At 38.5% G+C, this 13481-nt stretch overlaps 1 long non-coding RNA gene across 1 annotated transcript in view; it reads right to left on the minus strand.

Moving 5' to 3' along the window:
• Positions 1–9308: 9308 nt before the first annotated feature.
• The window catches only part of LOC120772580, a 72349-nt gene continuing 68176 nt past the window's right edge, over positions 9309–13481 (minus strand). Inside the window, exon 4 of the long non-coding RNA XR_005705071.1 lies at positions 9309–9375. This is a non-coding gene — a long non-coding RNA (uncharacterized LOC120772580). The remainder of the gene's footprint in view (positions 9376–13481) is intronic.

Raw genomic sequence — 13481 nt, forward strand, 5'->3', positions numbered from 1 at the left:
GTTTAGCCTAAATTAAATTTAGCAGCCACTTCAATATACATACAAACAATATAAGACTTTGGTTGTTGCAAATGTGCGCCTGACATACCCCAAAAAAGAAAAAAATTGTTGCGTTCGAACGCCTGCAATGTTTCCTCAACCAAAAAGGGTTCACGACCATATCCCTTTGCCGCCTACAACGGCACTTAGTTAACCGCCTAGCGTCATTTTGTCGAAACATATGAAAAATAGTCGTTTCGATCTCGTTAGATGTATGTGTATTACCAAATTTCAGCTGGTAATAGCTTCTGTAGCTAGTTGCTGGAGGGATTAAGGAACATTGTGGCAAGAATAGCATTTTTATCTTTATGCAAATAAATTGTACGACGGATTTGAGTGTGTGGTAAGGTTTTATTCTTTTACGGGTGCGAGATAGTTTAGTTGGTATTATAGTGTCGCATGAAATGAAGAGTTCAATGTCGAGGTTTCTGAGAGAGCCGCTTTGGCTTTTTGATTGAATTTAAACCCTTAAAGCTCGCGGAATCCTCCAGTATCTTTCAAACGAAGGCAGTCAGAAAAGCTACTGTGATAGCTCATAATGCAGGAAACAACATAAAGAAGTCAATCGCATTACGTCAGAGAATGTCATTAGAAGCAAGGAAGCCGTAGATGTAATGGCTGGTTGAAATCGGTTGCATATATACTGAGTTCCTGGCCACAAGGGAGTTCCGGGAAACGAAATAGCTGATGATATTGTCAGAGCGCCAGCGGACTGGCTGCCGAATCAGTCCCTGTAATACGGAAGTCACTAAAACCCACATACAGTGAAATTTCCGAAAGGGCCTAATGACATGTAGTATCACCAAGATTATATTCTAGAGTTCTGAAGAAAAACACGAATTCTTTTTACTCACACGGTCTTTAAAGGATTGTAGGACGATTATTGGCTTAATGACATGTCACACCCTATTGGCATCACAAGCGAGCCGAATGAGCAAAATAACAACGATACATTCAGAAAGTGCCAGCAAGTACACCTCCTGTCATCAGAAAAACAGTTTTCGCATTCGCCACTTGGATCCCAAGTCACTGTTGACAACTTCCGGTATGTTTAACGCGGGTACCTGCTGACGACAGCTTTACTCCGCGGCGCTCAAAAGCACAGCGGATCAAAATAATGCGTAGATCCGCGCCTTGAGAATGCTAAGCATTTTCAGTACCAATTGGCAGTGTGGCATGGACACACTAACCACCTTGGTCGGGTTCGAGGCCCATCTAAAACCTCTGCCGTGCTTTGCCGTGCCCGGTTGCTATGCAACTCCACATTCAACTGACAAGGTCAGTTCTTCCCGCATTTGGGTTTTAACCACAACCACCATGAATCTCCACAAAGGGCCAAACCCAACGAGCAGATTGGAGTTACCTCCAAGGGCTACTGCTCCTCGTGGTACCAGAATTAAGTCTCCGGTCAGACCTCGTAGCCGAAGCTCCTACCAGTAGAGCTTCCATACAGCTCTGAACTGGTAGCCAGGATATTAGTCGCGTCTTACGACAGGCATGCCTTACCACGGGTATATTCTGTTTACCCCCCGAACCCAGAGGGGGTCCCCCTACCCGCAGGGGGAAGTCACTGTTGACAGTCATAACTTCGAAGTCGTGGAAAATTTCGTCTATCATGGAACTAGCATTAACACCAAAAACAATGTCAACCTCCAAATCCAAGACAGAATAACTCTTGGAAACAGATGTTACTTCGGACTGAGTAGGAAATTGAGAAGTAAAGCCCTCTCTCGACGAACAAAGACCAAACTCTGTAAGTCCCTCATTATTCCTGTCCTGCTTTACGGTGCAGAGTATGGACGATGACAACATCTATTGAGTCGACATTACAAGTTTTCGAGAGAAAGTTTCTGCGGAAGATTTATGATCCTGTGCTCATTTGCAACGACGAATACCACAGTCGTTGGATCGATGAGCTGTACGAGATATACGACGACATTGACATAGTTCAGCGAATTAAGAGACTCCGGCTACGCTGGTGAGGTCATGTCGTCTGAGTGGATGAAAAGACTCCAGCTTTGAGAGTATTCGACGCAATACCTGCCGATGGAAACAGCGGAAAAGGAAGCCATCCATTCCGTTGCAAAGACCGGGTGGAGAAGGACCTGGTTTCGCTTGGAATCCCAAATTGGCGCCAAGCAGCGAAAAGGAAGAACAACTGGCGTGCTGTTGTAAACTCGGTTAAAGCGATGTCTATGCTAATAAAGATCAGATGTGTAACAATTTCTTATCACTGAAAATAGTCTTCATATTCGAATAATCTACTTCTTGTAAAATTTTGCTTCCACGAAATTATATTTACTTATTTTTATCGAATTAAATTTTTATCAAATTGGCAATGCCGAATTTAAAAGATTTTCACTCAAGTAACCTTTTTTAATAAATTATTTACATAACCATTTATTTATATTGGCTATTGCTATTATCGAATTCTAGGTTAATATGCTCGTAACTCGATAAGTGGTAAGTAATCCATAAGCTAATAATAAAAGCTTAGAGGATTGGCCGCATTATTAGCTCTTCACCTACAAAACACACACAAAAAAGGCTTGCCATTGCATAACATCTACCCACAGACACACACGTATGCGAATATATTTAGAATTTATAACGGTAAAAAGTCTTCTACATATGTTAACAGCAGTAAATGACAGTAAAAATTTAATATGCCAATCACAGCGAATTAAGTTAGCAAGCTTGCAGACAAAAATATTCCATAAATATTAAATACACACCCTAAAAATCTATGTTACATTACCTATTGACATTACCTATTATTTGACGTACTAACAAAGAGAAAAGGACGATAGCCACAAAAAGTAGCAACTGGAATAACAAAAAAATAGGCGAAAAGGCAAAGGAATGGCGTTTGGTAATAGCTTAGTTTATTTTGAAGAGGAAGATTAATAAATACTGTATAGTCTAGTGTCACGTGTCACATATCAAAAAGTGTCTGGCAATTTTTGAGCTTTTATTTTAATTAGTGGATTAGCGCATAGTGTAAAGTTTAACAAAATTGATTATATGTACATCCCAAAAACACTAATTAGTAGTCGCTTTAATTCAAAGGAAGGTTGGAAAGGACGTTGTTGAGGATTGATAAATGTTACTGAATAAATATAGTTGGACAACCTCAACATTTATTAGACGAGTGAGGAATACATTTTGGGAGAGAGATACTGCTTACTCAGCCTTCATAAGCAAGAAAGTATTTCTAGCAAAAATTAAGTAATTAAGATTGGTTATACTTTAAAAAACTATACTATAAGCTTGAAGCATACAATAAGGCACTAACCAGCACTTTGAGGAATCAATTTGCACTCAGTAATACAATATACTATGTAGAAACCTCAGGAGTTTTGATAGATCAATGCGACAAATGAAGCTAACCTAAGTTATTAATTATGAAGATTAGAGAAAAAAAGTTGGAAAATTATATATTCTGGGGAAGTCCTTTATGGAAGATACCAAAGTGAAATCAAATAAAGTCCACTGTCCTTTTGAGCCAGAAAAAACGTGGTCTTTATTTTAGAAATGACAATTTATAAAACAATAAAGCATAAATGAAATGATATATGATATTATCCCCTAAAATGGAAACCTATAATCAATTTGAATTAAATCTTTGCTATTATGGAGGTGATTTTTGGTAACGTTGTGACACCCTAACATATCCTCGTCACCTCATACCATACAAAACAAACCTGGCTATAATCAAAAAAACGTTACTATTCAATTCATTTAAAAGTGGAAATGAACAGAAAAGATCTGCATCAATGAGATCTGCTTGTACCAACATTACTCTAAACTATTGACTGTGTTCGGTATTAATTAGAAAACGAATTTCAGTTTGTTCATCCGGTAGTGAGAATCACCCGTAAGAGTTGTTTTAGTTAAAGTTTACAGGTTTAGAATACGTATTACTATATCTAAGAACAACGAGAAACAATTATTTTACATATGGCTCAAGCAGCTCATAACTTCCGGTCTAAGGCCAAGTATCCTCTGTGTAACCAAAAATAATCCGTTTGAAAACCAGCCAGGAGAAGGCGAAACATTCCTCCACAGGATTGTGAGCTGGGTTTGGGACCCGCCACTTAAAAAATCACCCGAAATGAAAGAAAAAAACCGCCTTGGATGAAACACCCCTCTTTTGATAACTGTCATTGCAAACGCATTAAGGATTACGATTTAAGGCCAATCACCTGGAATGCCCGGTGTCGCTGGCCAGCTGGTTGATGTGATCGTGAAAATAAAGTTTGATATCACCGCAGTCCAAGAAATGAGATTGACGGTACAGGAACTGAGAATTGAGGCATTTACTACAGTGGTTTTATAAATGAGTGAAAATTCGGTGCCGGATTCGTGGTGGCAGAGAGACTGCGTCGCCGAGTACTTGCATTCACTGCGGCAGATGAACGTCTAGCGACAATTCGTATTAAAGCGAAGTTCTTCAACATATCGTTGATTTTCGCCCACGCGTCGACGGAAGAGAAAGACGATGTGACCAAAGATGAGCGCTTGAAACGCAAGTGGCATCCCCGCCACGGTATCAAAGTCGTGCTTGGCAACTTTAACACGAGGGTTAGCAAAGAAGGTATCTCGGTCAATTCAGCCTCCATGAAGTCGAGGCCTGAAATATGATTATCTGTTGTACTAGATTTCAGCATAGAAAAACTCATCAGCTACCTGACTGTCTCCAGATCGCAAGGCCACCAACCAGATCGATCATGTTCTGGTAGACGGAAGACACGTCTACAGTGTGCGTACGCTCTGAGGTCCTAATATCGACTCGGACCACTATTTTGTTGCAGCCAAGATACGCACCCGCCTCTGTGCAGCAAAAAACGCGCGTCAACAAACATAAGGAAGGTTCGACAAGCTGCAGTCACAATAGACAGCAGAACGAGTTTCTAATCGACTAGCACTCCTGTTCTCTGAGAGCAGTCATCACTATAAGAAAACTTTGAAACGGCATTTCAAGCTTCTAACGTACAGCTGCAAACGAAACTTCTGTTTTTCGGACAAGGCAAGAGAACTTCTGGTACGATGAGGTGTGTCGTGTCGCAGCGGAGAGAAAGCAGACTGCCTACCGACCACAACTGGTTCGGGATGGTATAGATACCGAGAGTTGAAGAGGGAAACGGGATTCACATTGACTTGACTTGAATACGAAGAGGTTGATAAGCTGGCCGACAGGAGTAATGCTGTGCCGGTACTAAGTCAATGATCGGAATAAATTATTTTAAGGAACTAAAGGTAAAAGCTAGAAGACTCTAACACATCAATAATAATCGTCTAAGCGGTATATGGTTTAAGGAGGTTACTGCAATATGACGTATGACAGTAAATGGCACCACCAATGGGTTGCTTGAGTCATATGATATGACGCCGGCAGACTATATTTAGTGGGGATTCGTAGAGTCAATGATCGTATTATTGACGAGAGCGGCAGAATGTTTGTTTCGTAAGGCATATTAGGGCTAACCACAACCCGGAAATCCATTAGTACATAGACCTATGATAACATTTTCGCACTCTGAATTCAAAAGAAGTTCTAGACTTCTATAAAAGCTACTCTCTGTTTACATATGTTATATATGTATGTATATAAATCTCTATGATGTGGTATGTAGGTATGTAAATTTGCTAGTTGAATGCAAATATTCTCATTTGCACGCTTCACACATGATTTGTTGTTGTACAATAAAAGCGATTTGCTTAAAGTCATAGATGCACAATAATTTACGACCGATGACCATGACACGAGCAGCAGCAAATAAATAAAAGGATACGAGTTTGGCAGGCCAAGCTGACGGGCAGCAAATCTAGCTTTCAAGCCGCATAGACCATTTGCAATTGTTGTTTTTGTTTATTTGTTATTGCAGAAGAACTAGTAAAAACTGGTAGGCAAAGAATTATAACGCAGCAGCAGAGTTGTGGCAGGTTGCAACGGGTGCGGCAAGTATGCTTAAAGCCGGATTGTAAAAGTGGCAGCCACCAAGCTGGCTTTGCCAATTTTTTCCAGACATGCAATGGGTGTGCACCATGGATAGCAGACGCACAGCTTAAGCGTTTACAAATATGCATAAGTACATATGTGTGTGTGCGTGTTCCTGGCAAGATAGTTGGTTGTGGCTCGGAATGTTGTGCGTATGCTTATGTATTTATCTTTATTGTACGGTAGCAAGCATTGCGTATTTTATTGCCGAATGCACACAAACACAAACACATTCACATATACATATACTCATATGCGTCTATACGAATATGGTATATTTGTTATTGTTTTATTGCTGGTAGTCGCTGCTGAAGCGATTTATTTATTCGGTGGCTTAATTGGCAATCTGTGTAGCCAATATTTGATTTGTGGCCGTTGCGCTCATCATTTGGGCGGACAATACCCCGGTACAGAATTGAAGTTGGTTCGAGCTTGCTTCATTCCACTAGACTGTGGTTTCTGCAGTGAATTCCGTTTTATTTCACAGAAGAGCTGGTTTCAACTCTTAGCCGTAGTCAAGTGCGTGACTACCACTCAATCGGTCTTGAGTTCAGTTCCTGAAATATCGATGATTAGTTTGCTGCAGTTATCTAATTGGCCAGACTACTTCCGTAAGGAAAAGGAAAATTTTCTAGTGAAGGGTTGTCGTGAAAGTCCTTTTCTTAGTTTAAATAAAGCTTTCAGGAACCAGAAAAACGCTCACGACAAATTCCAGAAGCCAAATATGTGCGAGAGAAAGGTTCTGGGGAAGATTTATAGCCTCCGCGCATTGACAAAGGCGAATACGGTAGCTGATGGAACGATGAGCTGTACGGGATATACGACGACGTTGAATTATCAGACAGCGGCCACAATGGCTAGGTTATCCGAATTGAAGAAAACACCTCAGCTCTGAGAGTATTCGACGCAGTATACGCCGGAAAAAGCAGAGAAAGAAGAAGACCACCTCTGCGTTGGAAAGACTAGGTGAAGAAAGACCCCGTTACACTTGGAATCTCAAATTGACGCCAAACAGCAAAAAGTAAGAACGATTGAAGTGCTGCTCTAATCTACACCAGTAAAGGGGAAGAATTGTAGACGTATATATTTATAGAACCCTGTAGAAAAACTCCCTGACCATTCTCGGATCTATGCTAACAACGGATAAAACAAAAAATTCGAATCCGAAGTGCTAAACTCATCATCTAGACACATCATGTAGACACATCTTCCAGGCGCTTTCTCTTTCTTTGTCCAAATTTCGTCAAGCTAAGGCAAAAGGTTTAACCATTTTAGCTACCATGCTTTTACGAACCCGGCGAATCGGCTGGAGTAGATGTTAGCCAGCTCAATACAATGCTTTGTAGATTTACGACAACCTTTTTGATCTGTATTTAGGACTTTTGGGCAACACAATGGTCAATCGTCTAGAGCAGTTCAAGTGGAATTTGACGTGGTCTCACAAATATTAGCCTATTTACCTAAACTAACTTTAGTACTAATTGAACCCAATTCTGAAAGAGAGATTTTTAAGTATTCCGTTAAAAGCCCAACCTTCCTATGAGTAAAAGAAAGCAAAGAGTTTCTAGGATTTCCAAAGGATATCCTCCTTCGCTTTACAGTTTAAAATCGTTTCCCTTCTCTACCCTCAAGTGGATATTTTCTTCCCACATCCGTCAATTTCCCTCCTGATCGACTAACCTAAGTAGTTTCTACGACGTCGAAGAGTTAAGTATTTTTTTTTTTTTGCTTAACAGTATAAAATCTATCCTCTTCTTCACTCTTAAGTGGTTATTTTCTCGCCATATCCGTATCTTCCATCCCATCTTTAGAAGCAAACTTTTTGCTACAAAGTGATATTGAGTGAGAAAGTTCGGCTTCTGTTTGTACTTTATTGAAGCTTAGGATCCCTTGAATTGAAAATAATATAAAAAAACATAGAGAGTCTAATATTCTACTTGAGAAGCTTTGACACGCTTCTGCCTAGAAACATAATTAGTCAGTTTTCTAACCTTCAAATCTATCATAAAAGAAAACTATGGTAGCAATGAGAATTCACCAGTCAAGATCCGTCAACCGAAATCAGTTTTGAGATTCTTAGGGTATCAAAAATGTTTCAAAAACTAGAAGTTTAGTCAACCGAAACCAAATTTTGAGGTTTTTATAGATTCAAAAGGGTTTCAAAAGTGAAGTGTTATGGATTATGCACTCAGAAGTAATACTCATGGAATTAAAGCGGATGAAGCTCATAAAATGTTTTCAGAATACATAGTATACATAGTTATATTGTGACAAAAAAGTACTAGGAAATTGTTTATTATAATTATTATTATTATGTGTCGTTATTATATATATGTCGTCTTCAAAGTAATCCCCCCAGATGTAATACACATATTCCAACGATTTTTCTAAGCCTCGAAACAGTTTTCATAAGCATTTTTTGATAATGACCCTCAGCTTCTTCAGCAAATTTTGTTTTATCTCTTCGATTGACTGAAAACGGGATTCATGCCGAAGATTTCTGACTTGTTTGTATGTCAAGCTCATAAACAATGAGCCACCATATGTTTCAACGGCAGTTCTAATGCTTTCCCTAAATGCGGGATCGGAATTTGCACGACTTTTTCGGGACGAGCCGAGCACGAACGTGTTTCATACCTAAAATATCCACCAAAATCATTTGAACGAACTCGGGAGAGTTGTCGAGCTCCCTTGCCATTTCTCTAACACTTGCTTGGCGACTTGAAATCCCCATATCCTTCATTTTTTTTAAAATATTTTCATAAGTTGAAGATGTTGAAGGTCGTCCAGAACGAGTCATGTTTTCAACGATCTCTCGAGAATCTTTGAAAGCTTTTTACTACACTGAGGCCTGTGTTGTTGAAAAGTAATTCAATTAAGACAGCGTTAGCCAAATGTACAAAAATTGTCAAAGAAATAAAATTTCCTCCGAGTTAAAGTCCATTCCGTCAAAAATTCTATTAAAAAGTTTCAAGAAAACTATAACACCGTAGTTTATTCTAACGAAATTTCAATGAGTTTCTTTATTTATTTTGAACCATTAAAAACGCTTTGATTTTCAACCGGTAACGGTCAACGGTTCCTAAGCATTTTTCAGCTTAGCACTTAACTATTTTCAATTGGCCATTATCTAACTGAGCAATTAAAAACTTTTTAACCGATTTCTTTATTTAATTAACACAAATATGTGTATATTATTATTATGTTCTTGTTTACTTCAACTATCCTTCACTGCACATAATAAAAATCTTTTTATCTTCGCTTACCTTTCTCCTTTCAATAGACGAAGCACCGTTCGTTTACAATCCAATGAATAACAGTACATCATACGTTATCTGAAATTGAAACAAAATAATGGAAAATACAAATGAATGAAAATAGAATTTAATTAAACTGAAATTCTACGAATGTGTATAAAGTCTAGATTTGTGCACTTAATTGGAAGTGATGAGTACAATCAAGACAATCGTAGACAGAAACTAGAATAAGTGCCGAAATTTATGGGCAGACTCATAGGTGTCGGTTTGTATGTTGTTCATGTGGGCAATCAACACATGGTTAACTAAAATGAAAATCTGTAGAAAACAGTAAATGTATTTTAGATAGCCGTCTACGTTTAAATAGAGAATTTCTGCAAGGAGAAGTTGCATGGCGCTTGAGACATAATAAGTTGAAAATCTTCAAAGTAAAGAGCGGCGAATCGAACAAACAGCTGGTATAAATTACTTCGACTCATATAAGAAAATAGAGACAGAGATAAGTGTGTCAGTTCAATGAGCCTTAGTGATGCAATACTAAGTTTGTTGCTGTATTCAAGCACACAACGCGCAGAGACCTGGCGATTGGTAAACAACTAGAGTTGAATTGTCAAGTATTTATACCACTTTTCTCTGAAATTCAGCCGTTAATGCTATGGTAAAACTAACAAAGAACTGAAAATTTGAAAAGGGTAGAAAAATATATAGACATAGAAGCGTAGATTGAAGAGAAAAGGTAAAGAAAAATATTGAAACAGCAATGTCGCGGGCATATTCCGAAGCTGTCAGCTCGAAACAGGCTATATACTGATCTAGTCGATAAACAGAGACTCACCAGAAAAATTTTTACACCTAAAAATAAATTGTTTCGATAGAAAAGTATTTGTAAATAGAGGTCGCTGAAGAAAAGGCACAGTCAAACCACGAGGGTATTTCTGACAAAAAATCTCATAACGACTTAGAGAAAACAATACCTTCCATCAGATATAAAATAGCTATTATTGTGAGAATATTATACCAACCAAATAGTTGTTAAAAGGGCCTCAAGAAACGAGAGATCGAGTATAATGGCCAAAGTCGCAGCATGAAAAACGAATATGACGAAATCATCTAAGAAAGAAGTGGTTCAGTCTCGATAGAGAATTGGTTGATTAGCACCCCACAACTAGAGAGAGGCTAATCTTACTGAGAGCAAAGACCTAATTCGATCTCTTACGGTCGAACTTGGGCGAAAAGGATCTTGGGACAGCGTCTGAACAGATAGCAACCGAGCGCTTACCAAGCTCCAGCGAAGCCCAGCTGTGGCATAGTAGAAAACAAGAGGAAAATGTAGCACCAACCTATTTATTCTGACATTTTACTGGTAGCGCAGCTAGGGCACCTTTCCATTCCAACTCGTCACCTTTACAGTTATCTGAGATTTCAATGTGACCTTGCATTTACACTATTATTGTCACAAAGTGACTCGATGGCATCGGTAACGTGGTCAGACATTCCCTAACCAGCCGTGAACGCACCATTAGTGAGCTCATTCATAAACTATTTCTAATTTTCGGTTATTATAGCATTAGACAGAGTCTTTGGTATAATAAATTCTCAAGCTAAGATTTTGTACCAGTACTTTGGAGTCGAATTTCCATTTTCATCGTTATTTTCAACACATAATACAATATTTAGACAAAGCAGCTGAGATTGGAATTGGATTGAGAAAAGCATGTGTTTTTTAATATTTTGTATACTAACGAAAATGTATTCGGAAGTCTCGTAAATAAAACCTCAGTTATAACAGTAATAATTGCAAAAATAATATCCATTATCTTAATCCATCATATTATAAATTATGAATTCCATAAATGAGCACGAAATATTTATTTTTGTAATCGCTTATTTTAATATCAATATAATCGCCATTCATTTAATCTCTCACGACTTTAATAAATAAAAGTTAATCATGCTTTATATGATATATTACCGCAACCTACGCCGGCACACATTCCTAATGCTTCATTACTCTTTCAGTTTTTTCTCTCAAATATAATTAATTATGTATGAGCTTATGTACTGTTAGTTGGAGAGAGATTTAAAATATTGAATTTTGTATTATTTTTAATCGTGTCGACATTAGCACTAGCAACCGATTATAGTTAAAATTTTTTATGATTTGTTTACATTGATATTATACATGTCTATATAAATAGTAAATGATGAAAATAAAGAATAAAAGTTAAGATAATACCAGGTAATAAATATTTGATGAGCTGATGGGAAAAAAGGAAAAAAATAAATTGCAAGAACAATCAAAAATATATGAAAGCAAGAAAAAATGGTTCCAGCAATGAACAGAATGCGCACTCTTTATCAGTGCCGTGACTAAAGGTGATTGTTAGGGAATACATGAAGTACAGCTATCTACCACACTCATGGAGAGAGGCTGAGATAGTTTTCATTCCGAAGGAAAGTAGAAACAATCCAACTTACTCAAAAAAGTTCAGGCCTATAAGCTTAACTTCTAGCGCCTCCTAGAAGCTTGTTCCAAGGCGCAGCACGCATATACGAAAGGCAGATCTGTAGAGACTGCACTCCATATACTGGTATTTAATATCGAAGGGGCTCTTGAATATAAAAAATACGCACTCCTGAAGATTTCTGTAGAGTTCTACAACGTCTCTACGGAAACTGTTCTGAATAATATAGTTTTAATACAGTCTAGATTTGGGCATTGGTAGCGGGTCTGGGTTTTAATCCGAAGAAAACGGATCTACTTGTGAAAAGGAAAACACAAAATTCCCCTATGGAGGTTTTTTTTCGATAAATGGGACACAACTCTCTCTCTCAAGGAGCACACCAAGACCTTGGGGTAGTCTTGGACAGTAAAGTAAAGAGTTCAGAGGTTCGCTCAGAGTTTACATCTAGAACTTTAAGCATAGCTCCGTGGGTAATGGCGGTTTGGCAAACACCGACTATATGATCTCACTTTTCCACAGGGAAAGAAGGTTCAAAGGAAACATAGAAAAAGATGGCTGACGTAAAGGTATGGTGAAATGGACAATGGAGTTGGTGCGAGAATAAACTGTCCAGAGTTAGTCATAAGGCTACCTCTTAAGTTGCTTGACGACTTTAGTATATTTCAAGCTGAGGTCTATGCTATTGCGAAAGCCGAAGAGCTGGCCTCTAATGCCCCTATAGGCAATTCCAGGTTCAACATCTTCGTATCGCATACCACAAGTGTCTTGGGAAGCAGGGCAGCAGAAGAAAGTCAGAAATGAAATAGTGGACGAGATTACCTAGAATGGGGTACGGATAACACCTGAAAACGTGATCAACATTGGGAAATCCATGCATTGTCTATATGATGATCTGGACAGAAGCATGCTAAAGAAAATCAAAACCCTACCTGGGTGAAAGCCCGCAATAGTCATGTGTAAAACAATAGATCGAAAGTACACAAAATTCCTATTGGCGATCGGTAGAGGAGACTATGGGAAAATTTTAGGAATACTAACTAGCCACTGTCTGGACATACGCTCAAAAGATGGGCTGGCAAATCGAGAAAACTGCAGGAAATGTCTAGAACACGGCGCCGGAGCAACAATGGAGTATCTCTTGTGCCCATGTCCCCCACTGGCAAGACAACGCTGTAAGCATCTGGGGTCCTCGCGGTATGATACACTGGAGGAAGTAACGAGGGTAAGTCCACAGAGTCTGTTAAAACTGACAGCTGGGTGTTCGATAAGGAGAGTCCACATTTGAGTCGATAAATGAATTTTCAAAAACAAATCGACTTTTAAGTTATCTTTATGAAATCAAAGATTTAGTTTTTGGATACATTTTTCAAGTGTCTTAAAAGTTTTTTGCCTTTGTGGACTGAAGGTGCAAAAAGCAAATATCCGAAATCGGAAGACCTCCACAGCAACAAAACGCTTTCTGCTACTTGCAGTCTCATTCATTGTACATACAATTAACATAAATAGCTTATTCTATATCATAACTTTTTGAATACTTCCGTCATCGTCATTATTTTTATGTCATCGCAACTTTTTCTATTACCCATTAACTGAAGAAAACCTCTTTAGGTGTGTGTGTGGCGTCAGTGAATCTCCGTAGCATCTTGCCAACTACGGCCTTACCTACATCGCTTCTATCGTTGGACGTCGACGAGTCTCTTTGTTTCTATGGATTTGCAA

The sequence above is a fragment of the Bactrocera tryoni genome, chromosome 3 (assembly GCF_016617805.1).
Source record: "Bactrocera tryoni isolate S06 chromosome 3, CSIRO_BtryS06_freeze2, whole genome shotgun sequence".
In the NCBI taxonomy this organism is placed as follows: Eukaryota; Metazoa; Arthropoda; class Insecta; order Diptera; family Tephritidae; genus Bactrocera; species Bactrocera tryoni.